This window comes from Paramormyrops kingsleyae, chromosome 9, assembly GCF_048594095.1.
Source record: "Paramormyrops kingsleyae isolate MSU_618 chromosome 9, PKINGS_0.4, whole genome shotgun sequence".
NCBI lineage: Eukaryota > Metazoa > Chordata > Actinopteri > Osteoglossiformes > Mormyridae > Paramormyrops > Paramormyrops kingsleyae.
The window spans coordinates 24,883,085-24,896,020 of NC_132805.1; the positions used below are offsets into that span (position 1 = coordinate 24,883,085).

A 12,936-nucleotide genomic window follows, 5' to 3' on the forward strand; every position below is an offset into this window, starting at 1 on the left:
TGGCTAGAAAAATCAGAAACAATCTTCTTTTGCCTTTCCACCCTGTGCACGCCTTGTACAGAGCATAGGCATTCACCGCCACCAGGTATAGCATGTTGTAAAATACAGCTACTGGCCACCTGCATGTTGCTGCTCGTACTGAATACATGTACGCCATTCTAAACAGTGACGTGGAGAATTCCTCTTGCTCTGCAGTGTCCTTTGCCGATGGAGGAAGTTCATGGCAAAATTTTTTCACCGTGCCCAGTAGAGTGAAGCAGTCTGTGTGACAGTGACAGTGAGGTGAAGAAATTGTCCGTTGTGACATTTCTCCCGTCGTCCAGAAATGGCTCCATCAGACTCATGACCATGTTCTCTGGCAGCCTCTCCCCCTTCTGATGGAGTCCTTTCCCAAGTAAGGGGACACGTTGCAGACGTATTTGGTCTCTAAATCCGTCGCCATCCAGAACTTGATCCCAAATTTGTCCTTCTTGGATGCGATATACTGCATGGACAACGAACTTTGGTCAGGAACAGCTGTTCATCTATGGTCATGTGTTCTCCTGGAGTGAAACGCTCAGCACAGTTCTTAGTGACACGTGTCCAGATGTCAGAGATTGCAGCAAATCTGTCTTTATTAGTCCCACAAGTGGAAAACTTGCATCATCACGGCAGAAAAGTAGACAGTGCAAGATAAGAGCAGCAAAATTAAAAACAGAATGAAAACAGTACAGTATAAAAAATACATTACACAATCTAGAAACATAAATATCGATGAGTGTATTGAGTGTATTGAAAAATATAAATCTCTCTCTCTATATATATATATACACTCACCTAAAGAATTATTAGGAACACCTGTTCAATTTCTCATTAATGCAATTATCTAATCAACCAATCACATGGCAGTTGCTTCAATGCATTTAGGGGTGTGGTCCTGGTCAAGACAATCTCCTGAACTCCAAACTGAATGTCAGAATGGGAAAGAAAGGTGATTTAAGCAATTTTGAGCGTGGCATGGTTGTTGGTGCCAGACGGGCCGGTCTGAGTATTTCACAATCTGCTCAGTTACTGGGATTTTCACGCACAACCATTTCTAGGGTTTACAAAGAATGGTGTGCAAAGGGAAAAACATCCAGTATGCGGCAGTCCTGTGGGCGAAAATGCCTTGTTGATGCTAGAGGTCAGAGGAGAATGGGCCGACTGATTCAAGCTGATAGAAGAGCAACTTTGACTGAAATAACCACTCGTTACAACCGAGGTATGCAGCAAAGCATTTGTGAAGCCACAACACGCACAACCTTGAGGCGGATGGGCTACAACAGCAGAAGACCCCACCGGGTACCACTCATCTCCACTACAAATAGGAAAAAGAGGCTACAATTTGCACGAGCTCACCAAAATTGGACAGTTGAAGACTGGAAAAATGTTGCCTGGTCTGATGAGTCTCGATTTCTGTTGAGACATTCAAATGGTAGAGTCAGAATTTGGCGTAAACAGAATGAGAACATGGATCCATCATGCCTTGTTACCACTGTGCAGGCTGGTGGTGGTGGTGTAATGGTGTGGGGGATGTTTTCTTGGCACACTTTAGGCCCCTTAGTGCCAATTGGGCATCGTTTAAATGCCACGGCCTACCTGAGCATTGTTTCTGACCATGTCCATCCCTTTATGACCACCATGTACCCATCCTCTGATGGCTACTTCCAGCAGGATAATGCACCATGTCACAAAGCTCGAATCATTTCAAATTGGTTTCTTGAACATGACAATGAGTTCACTGTACTACAATGGCCCCCACAGTCACCTGCATTGAAGCTACTGCCATGTGATTGGTTGATTAGATAATTGCATTAATGAGAAATTGAACAGGTGTTCCTAATAATCCTTTAGGTGAGTGTATAGTCAGGAATTTAAACATGTTAATCTAGTTTACCCTCGGCTGGTGTGAAGTTTGGAAAAGAAAAACACAAAGCAAACAGGATTTGTTGGAATAAAACTTTACCAGAAAAGGAAACACTGATTTAGCGAATGCTTGAAAAAATGTCGCTGTGAAAACACAACAAGCAGACTTCAAAGTCCTACCAACTGTACATTGTCGTCTGTTTTTTTTTGTTTTTTTTTTTGAAGCAGACAGACAAGCAAAAATTGTAACTGCTGAGCTAGAAAATTGGAGCCCACTGTTTGAGCCTGTCCCAGGTTAACATATTACTCATATTCAACATCAACATACAAAATGCATTCAGTAAAAAAAAACTATACAAAAACAGAATGTGGTCTTGGCAAAAAAATGTTTGAGGACAAACTGAAAATATAGCATTGTGCATCCTTATACTGTGTCTTTTTCACATTCAGCACTTTAATATGCAGTAGTTTCCTTTTGAAAACACCTTTTTCCTTTTAAAGAGACATTTCACAATATTATTCTATTTTCTAACCCAAAAATAGCAACAGTTGTAAGTAGTAAAACACAAACACAGCTCGCCATTTTTTAAAAGCAAATTACTCGTCAACTGCCTTCCCGTAAGAGTAACTCCTAGGTCACTATTGATGATGACTAACGTGCAAGTAAAGTTTTCAGTGCTTGATTTTTTTTGGACAGTCTGTCTCCATTAAGCTCCATGATAATTTTCTGCAAAGCCTCAAACGTGTATCTCAGCTCTGGAGGGTAGCTGAGATTCAGAGCGTATACAAGTACGAACAACATGACCACAGCAAGTGTTACATTTTCCAACTCATCCAGAACTTGCACACCCTCCAGAATCTACATCTTCCGGTTCATCATATGGCTCTGCACCTTCTTTGCGTATGACATAGATTCCAAACATTGTCTCCATCATTGCAGCTTCACTGCTTTCACAGTCTGTGTTCTTCACAGGAAAAAAAAGGGGGGGGGGGGACAGAGACATATGTTATACCACTCCAATTCTAAATATATGTATATATTTAAAAAAAAAGAAGTAAATTAAACCAGTTATGTACTTAGAAAAAGAAATATTTAATTCTAGAATCTTGAACCACGTAAATAAAACAAATTATAGCAGTAATATGCATATTTCTGTGATTACCATATTTTTTGGACCATAAGACGCACCTTTTCCTCCCCCAAAAGAGGGGAGAAAAAGTCACTGCGTCTTATGGTCCGAATATTGCTCTGCTCACATGCTTTAACCCTCTGGGGTCAAATGCATAGTTGGCGACGCAGCGTACTTCTCGCGTCTATTTCAGTTTATCTCTCGCTGAAATCTTAATGTAGAATCATGAAAAAACGCTGGCTAAATCCGTAATCTGTCTTCTTTTCAAAACGTCCATTGTCGGAAGTAGGCCTATTACAGTTTTTAAAATTAGGTTAAATCGGCAAAAAATTAAACTATGTCCCCTTACTTTGTTTTACCTGCATCGGGGGCGTGTAGTACTGCTGTCACCCGAAGATCGCTATTCACATTCTAAATAGCCGCATTAGCGCGTATTCAAATCGCATTCGCATGGTAATTTGGTGAACAACGCAACGGTGAAACACGATCCAAATACATCCCCAATAGCGCCATAAAAGGGGGGAGGGATATGTGGTAAGGTGTCAATGGATCATTCATACACATGAAAGTTTTTTGTTACTGAAGTGTCTCCTTATTTCTTTGTACTTTTATTGTTTTTTACTGACTTTATTTGTTAATAACAGTGATAATGGTTCTTAATGCTGCTGTTGACTACTGTTCACTGTACATGGTTGACGTAAAATATTGTAGGACACTATTTGGTTCAGAATCTTTTTTTTCTTCATTTCCCTCCCCTACTGTCACGCCCACAGGGGCAGGGCGACACAATGGTAGACAATCGCCGCTTAATCAGCAGGACGATCCGTTACCTACTTAAGGCAATCGCAACTTCCCGGAAGCGTTTTGACCGTCTCTTGTTTCCCCTGTTCATCCTGCCTGCTGTGTTCTGCCCTGCTGTTTCATCTACCCTGCATGCTTCTCATCCCTCCTCGACCTGCCCGTTCCCGTCCGACCTGCCCTTCTGCCCTGACGATTCAACCCCGCTTCCTTCGTCATTTCCCCGTCCCGTCTCTCCGTGTAGGACTGACTCTCCCGGTTATCGACATCTGCCTGTTTTACGACTACCCGTTTGGATTCTCCCTTTGGCTCTGATTGTACCCGGCTTTCCCAATAAACCTGTCTCCTGCATTACGGGGTTCGCCTGTTCCTTGGCTACACAGCGTAACATAATACCTCGCCTAACCATGGACCCCGCGGAGACCCAGAGGCTGCAACAGCAAGTCGACCAGCTGACTTCTCTCGTCACCCAGCTCCCGGAGCGACGAGCGGGTCAGGTAGAGATACCGTCTTCCCCGTCGCGTGCTTCCGCTCCTGTTCCAGTCGCCATGCCGGAGAAGTATGACGGCAATCCGGATCATTGTCAAGCGTTTTTAATGCAATGTGGTTTATATGTAGAAGAACATCCGGAACGCTTTGTAGAGGAGACGGCTAAGGTACGCTTTGTTATTTCACTGCTTACCGGGTGTGCGAGAGACTGGGCTACAGCGCTCTGGATGGATGACAGCCCCCTTCTGGACTCAGCGCGTGACTTCCAGCAGGCATTTAAAGGCATATTTAATCACCCAGCCGTCGGGCGCAGTTTGGGAGAGAGACTGTTCGATGTGAAACAGGGACCACGTACAGTCGCTGAATTCGCGCTGGAATTCCAGACGATCGCAGCGGGGTTGCGTTGGCCGGATGAGGTCCTCCGGATTCTCTACCGCCGCGCCTTAAACCCGGAAGTGCAGGACGAACTCACTTCACGTGGCGCCACCCTTTCCTTTGAGGAATACATTGGGCTGTCAGTGACCATTGACAACAGCGTCAGGGAACATCGACGGCGACGTCCCCGCTTGGCCACCGTCCCTACCCCACCGGCTGTCGCAGAGGGTCCTTCGGAACCGATGCAGCTCGGACACGCCCCCCTCTCCATAGCCGAACGACGCCGGCGCGTAAACGAGGGACTCTGCATGTATTGTGGAGAGGCAGGACACGTCCTGCGCACCTGCCCCATCCGACCATCTCACCCAGGGGCCCGCATGAAGGTAGGTCTTACTCCTTATGTTGGCAGCTCACTGGTGCAGGTTCCGATTGTTGTTACTGGGTGCGGAGCAAAACACCACGCATGTGCTTTAGTAGATTTCGGGGCCGCTGGTAATTTTATGGACCTCAGGCTAGCACGCCGTCTCGGGTTCCCGCTGCTAGTGTTTTCCAACCCGGTCTCGGTGCTTGGAGTGAATGGGGACCCACTTCCAGGAGGGCGAGTGACACACCATACAGGCCCGGTCACTCTGCAAGTGGGCGTGTTTCATGTTGAGACCCTCGACTTCTTGATTCTTCCCAAAGCAAGGGACCCCGTCATTCTCGGTCACCCCTGGCTGCAGAAGCACAACCCCCAAATTGACTGGAGGACCGGTGAGTTGATCGCCTGGTCATCCAAGTGTTTTCAACACTGCATAGCTCGACCTTGTTATGCTTCTTCCATCGAAAGCCCCGAACCCGAGGATTTCTCTCGTATTCCGATCGAATACTCCGCCTTCAAGGACATCTTCAGCAAAGCACTTTCCATCCGGTTGCCCCCTCACAGAGAATGTGACTGTGCCATTGACCTCCTCGAGGGGGCGCACTCCCCGAAGGGCCATCTGTATCCCCTTTCGGTGAGGGAGGAGGAGGCCATGGAGACGTACGTTCAAGAAGCCCTCAACCAAGGTATCATCCGCCCCTCCACATCACCAATCACAGCAGGGTTCTTTTTCGTCAAGAAAAAGGATGGGGGTCTCCGGCCATGCGTTGATTATAGAGCACTTAACACCATCACCGTGAAACGGCGAGAGCCCCTACCTTTAATCCCGTCTGCCTTAGAACAACTCCGGAGGGCAAGGATCTTCACCAAACTAGACCTCCGCAGTGCTTACAATCTGGTACGAATACGCAAAGGCGACGAGTGGAAAACGTCCTTCATTACCAGCACAGGTCAATATGAGTACCAGGTCATGCCGTACGGGCTAGCTAACAGTCCTTCGGTCTTTCAGTCCTTCATGAATACCGTCTTTAAAGATATGATAAACCGTTTCGTAGTCGTCTACATTGATGACATTCTGATCTATTCCCCCTTGACGTCACAGCATGTCTCCCATGTGCGTCAAGTGCTCCAAAGGCTGCGCGAGTACCACCTCTATGCAAAGGGAGAGAAATGCGAGTTTCATCAAACCCAGGTACAGTTTCTTGGATATGTTGTCCGACCTGGAGAAGTAGCCATGGACGAGAAAAAGGTCACGGCTATCCAAAACTGGCCACGCCCTCGTACTATCAAAGAACTCCAAAGATTTTTAGGTTTTGCTAATTTTTACCGTCGATTTATCCACAGTTTCAGTCAGGTCGCTGCACCCCTTACCTCACTTACCAAGGGTTCCGGCTTCCGGCTAGTGTGGACGGCAGAAGCTGAAACTGCATTCCAGTGTCTACAACATGCCTTCTGCTCTGCCCCCGTTCTCCAACAGCCCTGTCCAGAGAACCCTTTCGAGGTAGAGGTGGACGCCTCTGAAGCGGGAATAGGTGCCGTCCTAATCCAGCGTAACCCTAAAACCAGGCGTCGTCACCCCTGTGCTTTCCTGTCAAAGAAACTGACCTCAGCTGAGCGCAACTACGACGTGGGAGATAGAGAACTGTTAGCCATTAAATTGGCATTGGAGGAATGGAGGCACTGGTTAGAGGGAGCAAATCATCCTTTCCAGGTGTTCACTGACCACAAAAACCTCGAGTACCTACAGCGGGCCAAACGGCTAAATCCGCACCAAGCACGTTGGGCAATGTTCTTCGCTCGATTTGATTTCACCGTGAGTTACCTCCCGGGAAAGAAAAACCTAAAGGCAGATGCTCTTTCTCGCCAGTTCGATCCCCCAGAGGCAGCCTCCCACGCGGAACCAGTATTACCACCTACTTGCTTTGCCGCGCCCATCACCTGGTCATTGGAGGAGACGATCCGAACCACCAATGAACGCGTGGCACCGCCACCAGAATGCCCAGCAGGTCGGCTATACGTGCCCCGCCTTCACCGCCCGGCTGTGCTCACTTGGGTACACACGTCCCCCAGCTCCGGACACCCCGGTGTCTCAACCACGCAGCGCCTGGTAGCCAGGAGATATTGGTGGCCGGGCTGGAGAACGGCAGTTGAGAAGTATGTCGCCTCTTGTCCTGAATGCTCCCAATTAAAGTCGTCCCATCAACCCCCAGCCGGTCTACTCCAGCCCTTACCTGTTCCGTCATGTCCTTGGTCCCACATGGCAATGGATTTCATCACTGATCTTCCCAGTTCGAAAGGTAATAGCGTAGTTTTAACGGTCGTCGACCGTTTCTCCAAGATGAGCCGTCTCATAGCACCCCCCAAGCTCCCAAATGCAGCCGAGCTCGCCGAGGTCCTCATTACCTGGGTCTTTCGTTACTATGGGTTTCCGGAAGACATAGTATCAGACCGGGGCCCTCAGTTCACCTCTCGGGTGTTCAAAGCCTTGTGTTCCAAGCTAAACATTTCCCTTAGTTTCTCGTCGGCCTATCACCCCCAGTCCAACGGTTTAGCTGAATGCACTAATCAAGAGGTGTCAAAAAACCTCCGGCTTCTTTGTAACAACAAACCCACCGAGTGGGCGACGCACCTCCCCTGGGCTGAATACGTCTTGAATTCCCGTTTGAACCCGGTCACGGGTATGTCCCCTTTTCAGTGTGTTCTAGGGTATTCTCCACCTCTCTTCCCCTGGGACTCGATAGCAGGAGACGTGCCGCAGGTGGAGGAGTGGTACCGGGAGGCTAAAGCCGCCTGGCAATGTGCACGACAAGCCCTTTCCCGCCGAGCCACCCGACAAAAAGCCCAGGCCGAAAGGAGACGACGGCCAGCACCACCTTACCGTGTGGGACAGCGGGTCTGGCTGTCCACACGCAACCTAAAGTTGCCATCATGCCGTAAGTTGTCCGCTCGGTTCATTGGCCCCTTCAAAATCCTTCGAAAGGTTGGACCCACTTCCTTCCGTTTGTCACTCCCAAGCATGTACCGCATCTGCCCCACGTTCCATTCCTCCCTTCTGAAACCTGTGCGGTACAGCCGGATGCATTCCTCGACAGAGGTGGCAGTTCCACCGCCCCCCGCGGTTCAAGACGGCTCCCGGATCTACCAGGTCCGGTCTCTCCTGGATTCTCGGCGCCGTGCATGGACACTACAGTATCTGGTGGACTGGGAGGGCTTCGGACCGGAGGAACAGTCCTGGGTGCCTCGGGTTGACATACTGGATCAGGATCTGCTTTCGCACTTCCATCAGCAACACCCGTCTAAACCGGCTCCGAGGTCCCGGGGTTGCCCTCGGCGCTCTTCTCGGCCTCCAGGGGGCGGCCGTCAGGGGGGGGGTACTGTCACGCCCACAGGGGCAGGGCGACACAATGGTAGACAATCGCCGCTTAATCAGCAGGACGATCCGTTACCTACTTAAGCCAATCGCAACTTCCCGGAAGTTGCGAGGTATTGTTGCCATTTTTTGAATGAGCCTTACTAAGCGTTTTGACCGTCTCTTGTTTCCCCTGTTCATCCTGCCTGCTGTGTTCTGCCCTGCTGTTTCATCTACCCTGCCTGCTTCTCATCCCTCCTCGACCTGCCCGTTCCCGTCCGACCTGCCCTTCTGCCCTGACGATTCAACCCCGCTTCCTACGTCATTTCCCCGTCCCGTCTCTCCGTGTAGGACTGACTCTCCCGGTTATCGACATCTGCCTGTTTTACGACTACCCGTTTGGATTCTCCCTTTGGCTCTGATTGTACCCGGCTTTCCCAATAAACCTGTCTCCTGCATTACGGGGTTCGCCTGTTCCTTGGCTACACAGCGTAACACCTACAACTATGTGCCTTATGGTCCGGTGCGTCTTATGGTCCGAAAAATACGGTATGTGTGTATATATATATATATATATATATTACTGTTATAATTTATTTAATTTACGTGGTTCAAGATTCTATAATTAAATATTTCTTTTTCTAAGTACATAACTGGTTTGTTTACAGATGTCAAAATAACGACTGGAGAATAAAAACTAAAATTACATACCATGTATTCTTTCACAAGGTTCTCGGGCTCTTCGTTCAGGTACATATAGAGGGCTTTGATGATGCACTCTCTCCTGACATCAATGCCGTCGGTCTGAGTATGTAGGCCAGACAAAGTCACCACAGAAATAAAAAAGAAAAAACATTTTAATCAATAGGTAGAGTAGATGTCACAAACATAATGCAACATTGAATGAGACATCTTTTCAAATATAACAATCTTTATTGACATATTTTATGATTTATGAACTTACAGTATCTATGGGCGCATCAATACTATATAACTTTCAAATCACAATTAAAGGAACCTTCAATAATGTTGGTTAAAAGCATAGCACAGTCCAAGCAATACATTTAATCACAGAAATATGTAAAATAAAAGCATTTATGTGGTCCCAGGAAACAGTAACTACCATTATAACTTCAGTGGACATTGTCAAATCTGCCCAACATTGCAAATTGTATCAGATCCTTCTCAGAGAAAGTACTACATGCCCTCTCAGTCTAGTCTTATGTCTCTCCCTCCCTCTTACATTACCTCTTTAAATTTCAAGCCTTTGCAGAAGTTTAAAATAATAAACTGTACAGGATTGACAGTTTCTATTTTTCCCCCCATTATCATACCTGAGTTATGGGTATCATAATGCTTCTAATCTTTCTTCCTTGAACGCTGCCTTTCTTGCCAAACACCCTCGTCAGGGTTGAAGACTGCGCATCCAGCTCGCAGAAGAACTTGGACAGCAAACTGACTGTTGTGATCCTCTTAAATTCAGCAGTTAGCTTAAATGGGAAAAAGGGTACATAAAAGCAAGTTTGAATATCATAACAGTGAAATTATTAACTAGTTGAACAAATGTCATCATTTACCAAATCTTGACAATATGGCTTCCCATATTTTGTTTGGCTGATATGAATAATACTGTACATATTAAATGAAGACATATTCCAATCAAAGTAAATAAGTGCTGTGCATTTATTCACTTACCTAACGGAAACATAAGAGAGCCGGCCATCTGTTTTTGAAATCAGCAATCAAGGGTGCATCACGAATAACTTCTTGTCTTCTGTGTGCAAATGTCTTCTCCATCAATGCTGCCACTGTGTTCTCATTGTTCCTTTTCCTAACTTCTAAAAGAAGGGTCTCTCTTATTTTTTCAAGTGTCTCTGCAGATTCACCAGCTGGGTAGGTGGGGCAGTAGTTCACTTTGGCCTTTCTGGGCTTCTTCACACCATAAGCAGGACTGCATTTGTCTGCAGGTTTATTTGTGAGGGAATTCAGTTCAACCTCTGGGCATCCAAGCCGCTTTAGCTTCTGTCTGTATTTGGCAAGTTTGTATTTTAAGCTCACCTTCCAGCCACTATATCCAGTGGCAGAGCCTGGTTCTTTCAAACATGGATGGGATGTGACAAGGGCTTTAGCAATCTCTTCAAACTCACTGTCTGAGGGGTACACTTTGTACTGAACAATTGCTTCGGCTAAACCGTCAAGAATGGCGGTTTTAAGTCTAATGTCTTGATTCAAAAAAGTTCTGCTTTCTTTGAATGCAGCATTAGCTTTGTCCAGCTGTAGCTCACAATCAAATGGGAAACGGGGCACAAGAAAAACAACAGGCCATCCAGAGGACCGTGAAGGGGTGGACTCAGGAGTAGACAAAATGTCTGCATCATATGAGCTACTGGATGAAAGTTGTGGCTCATTACTAGACCATGATGGGCAAGGAGTGGAGTAAGGTTTAGGGGGTAGAGAGCCACCAGGCAGGTCAGATGCAGCTGAATCAAAGATGAGCTTTAAGGTACTTCTGTCCTGGATCTCTGACACTGAAGTCAAGTTGGTAAATTCATTGCCGAACTCTGCATCCATAAATTGCAGCCTGAAGTGGGCTTCTACCCCACACTGACTCTTAATGTGCTGAACAAGTTCATCAACCGTATCTAGAATTCCATCTTGCAGGGTAAATCTCTGGGAATTGTTTTCCCCGAGGATAATTCTGAGCTTTACTGGAGTAGCCATGTCTGTAAATAAAAAACATATAAATACATATGCTTTTGTACAAGAGTAAATCTTATCTAAGATTTTGAGAGAGTTATTTCCATTGATTATATAAAAATAAACCAAAAGCTAAGAGCTCATTTAAAAGGAAAGCTACAGTGTGTAACAAATTCATGAAAATACCTTGGTTAGAATAAAGAAAAGTAGTGCAGGGATAAAATATACTGTAAGGTCACTTTTCCGATGTCATTAAATCATAGTTCATGATATTTCCAGTTTAATACATTTAATATTTGCGTTAAACATTTCTTCACCAGTTCATCTATTATCAGGCTAGTTTTTATTTTGATAATAACGCATGAAATTATTACAGTTCTTCTTTTAATTCCAAGAGAGCAGTGACAGTCCAATTAACATAAAAGTTTTGAATCAAAATGCCATCATACCTTATATATGTATATATATATGTCTTTTTAATGTCACCATTCTGAGAGACCCAACCAAGTAGTCTGCCAGAGGGTAGTCATCTGCCAGTTCACTAAGCTCAATCAGATCTATGTCATTGATTGGACATGCTGTGAGCTCAAAGGCTCTGTGATGCTCACTATACCACCCACAAAGTATCTTAACCATAAAAAACAGTTTCTCCTGAATTACAAAAATGTGAACAATCTGTCCAAAGTCAGGAAGTCTACTTGTGGACCCAAGAGCTACAATCATGCCCTTTTTGAAAGTTACACCTTTGGTTGACACAGATCTAGTTTTGTGCACCTCTCTTGTACCAGGAAATTTCTGCTCAATATTCTCAACAAATTCTTTTTTTTAAAACATCTACAGGAACTGTTGAGACATTTGTCATCTCAAGAGCAGGCTTTTCAAAACTAGATGCTCTCATGTGATATGAAATCATGAGCTGATGCTTGAAGGCTAGCGAGAGGGGCACATTTTTGAAGCAGTTTGAGTGTCGAATGATGTGCTTAAAAACTGTGCTTGGCCTCAAATCGCATCGTCCAATGACCAACAAGAGGACCAAACTTCCTGATGAGTGCAGGATAGTGTTCTAAGAAATTGTTTGGGTAGAAGCTGCACATTAGGAAAGAATTCTTGATATATTTTGCGGTGCTCTGAAATTTTGCACTCAAGGTAAGCAATGGAGTCTTCTGTGTGTGTTGGAGCAACCAATAGCTCTACAATGTCTTTCAAAACCATTAGAATCAGCCATGCCATCTCGTCTTCCGGCACCATATGCCCAATGATGAATGGGAGAAATCTTATCAGTGTCCAATTCTCATGAGCATTCCCCCCAATTGTTTTTGAGAATGTGTGTGGGATCATGTGAGGCCTGTTAGTTTTATCTGACCACTTGTAGGGAATAGATTTGTTTAGAAGCTCTAGACTGAAATATTTCTTCGATATCAGCAGTGACAAACAATGTGCAAGCTGATATCTGGGGGATAACCTGTTTGAACACTAAAGTGGGCAAGGTTTTTAGTGATTACACACTGTCTTTTCACCCCAAAACTGCTTGAACTGTTCTTCTGTGCTGAATTTACATGAGTCATGTAGTTCTTTAGTCCTCAGATCAAATTAACCTGATCTCACGTCTCTCATTTGGATCTCTGTCTGTGTTGCTGTGCAGAATCTGCAGATGTTTCCAGCAGTAAAGTTCTCATTAAAACCTGCTATACTGTGGGCACTGATATCTTCTGTTATCTGCTGCAACAACTTGAATAGTTCCTTTAACACACTTACCAAGCAACGGAACAAAAATTCCATCCTGCTCAAGGGTTTTTACATCTTGTAGAAGAGGATGCAAGACACGGTCATAACTATACTTCTTCACATCATCA

General features: G+C 45.6%; 1 long non-coding RNA gene across 2 annotated transcripts; it reads right to left on the reverse strand.

The window, feature by feature from the left end:
• Positions 1-1,972: 1,972 nt before the first annotated feature.
• On the reverse strand, positions 1,973-11,098 carry LOC111848776 (uncharacterized). Of its 2 annotated transcripts, XR_002839384.2 has the most exons (4): positions 10,082-11,098; positions 9,721-9,876; positions 9,098-9,190; positions 1,973-2,849 (listed from the first exon to the last, which is right to left on the reverse strand). It is a non-coding gene; the product is annotated as an uncharacterized lncRNA (long non-coding RNA). The 2 variants fall into 2 exon arrangements; XR_011992825.1 differs by lacking the exon at positions 10,082-11,098 and having other exon boundaries at positions 9,721-9,968.
• Positions 11,099-12,936: the final 1,838 nt, after the last annotated feature.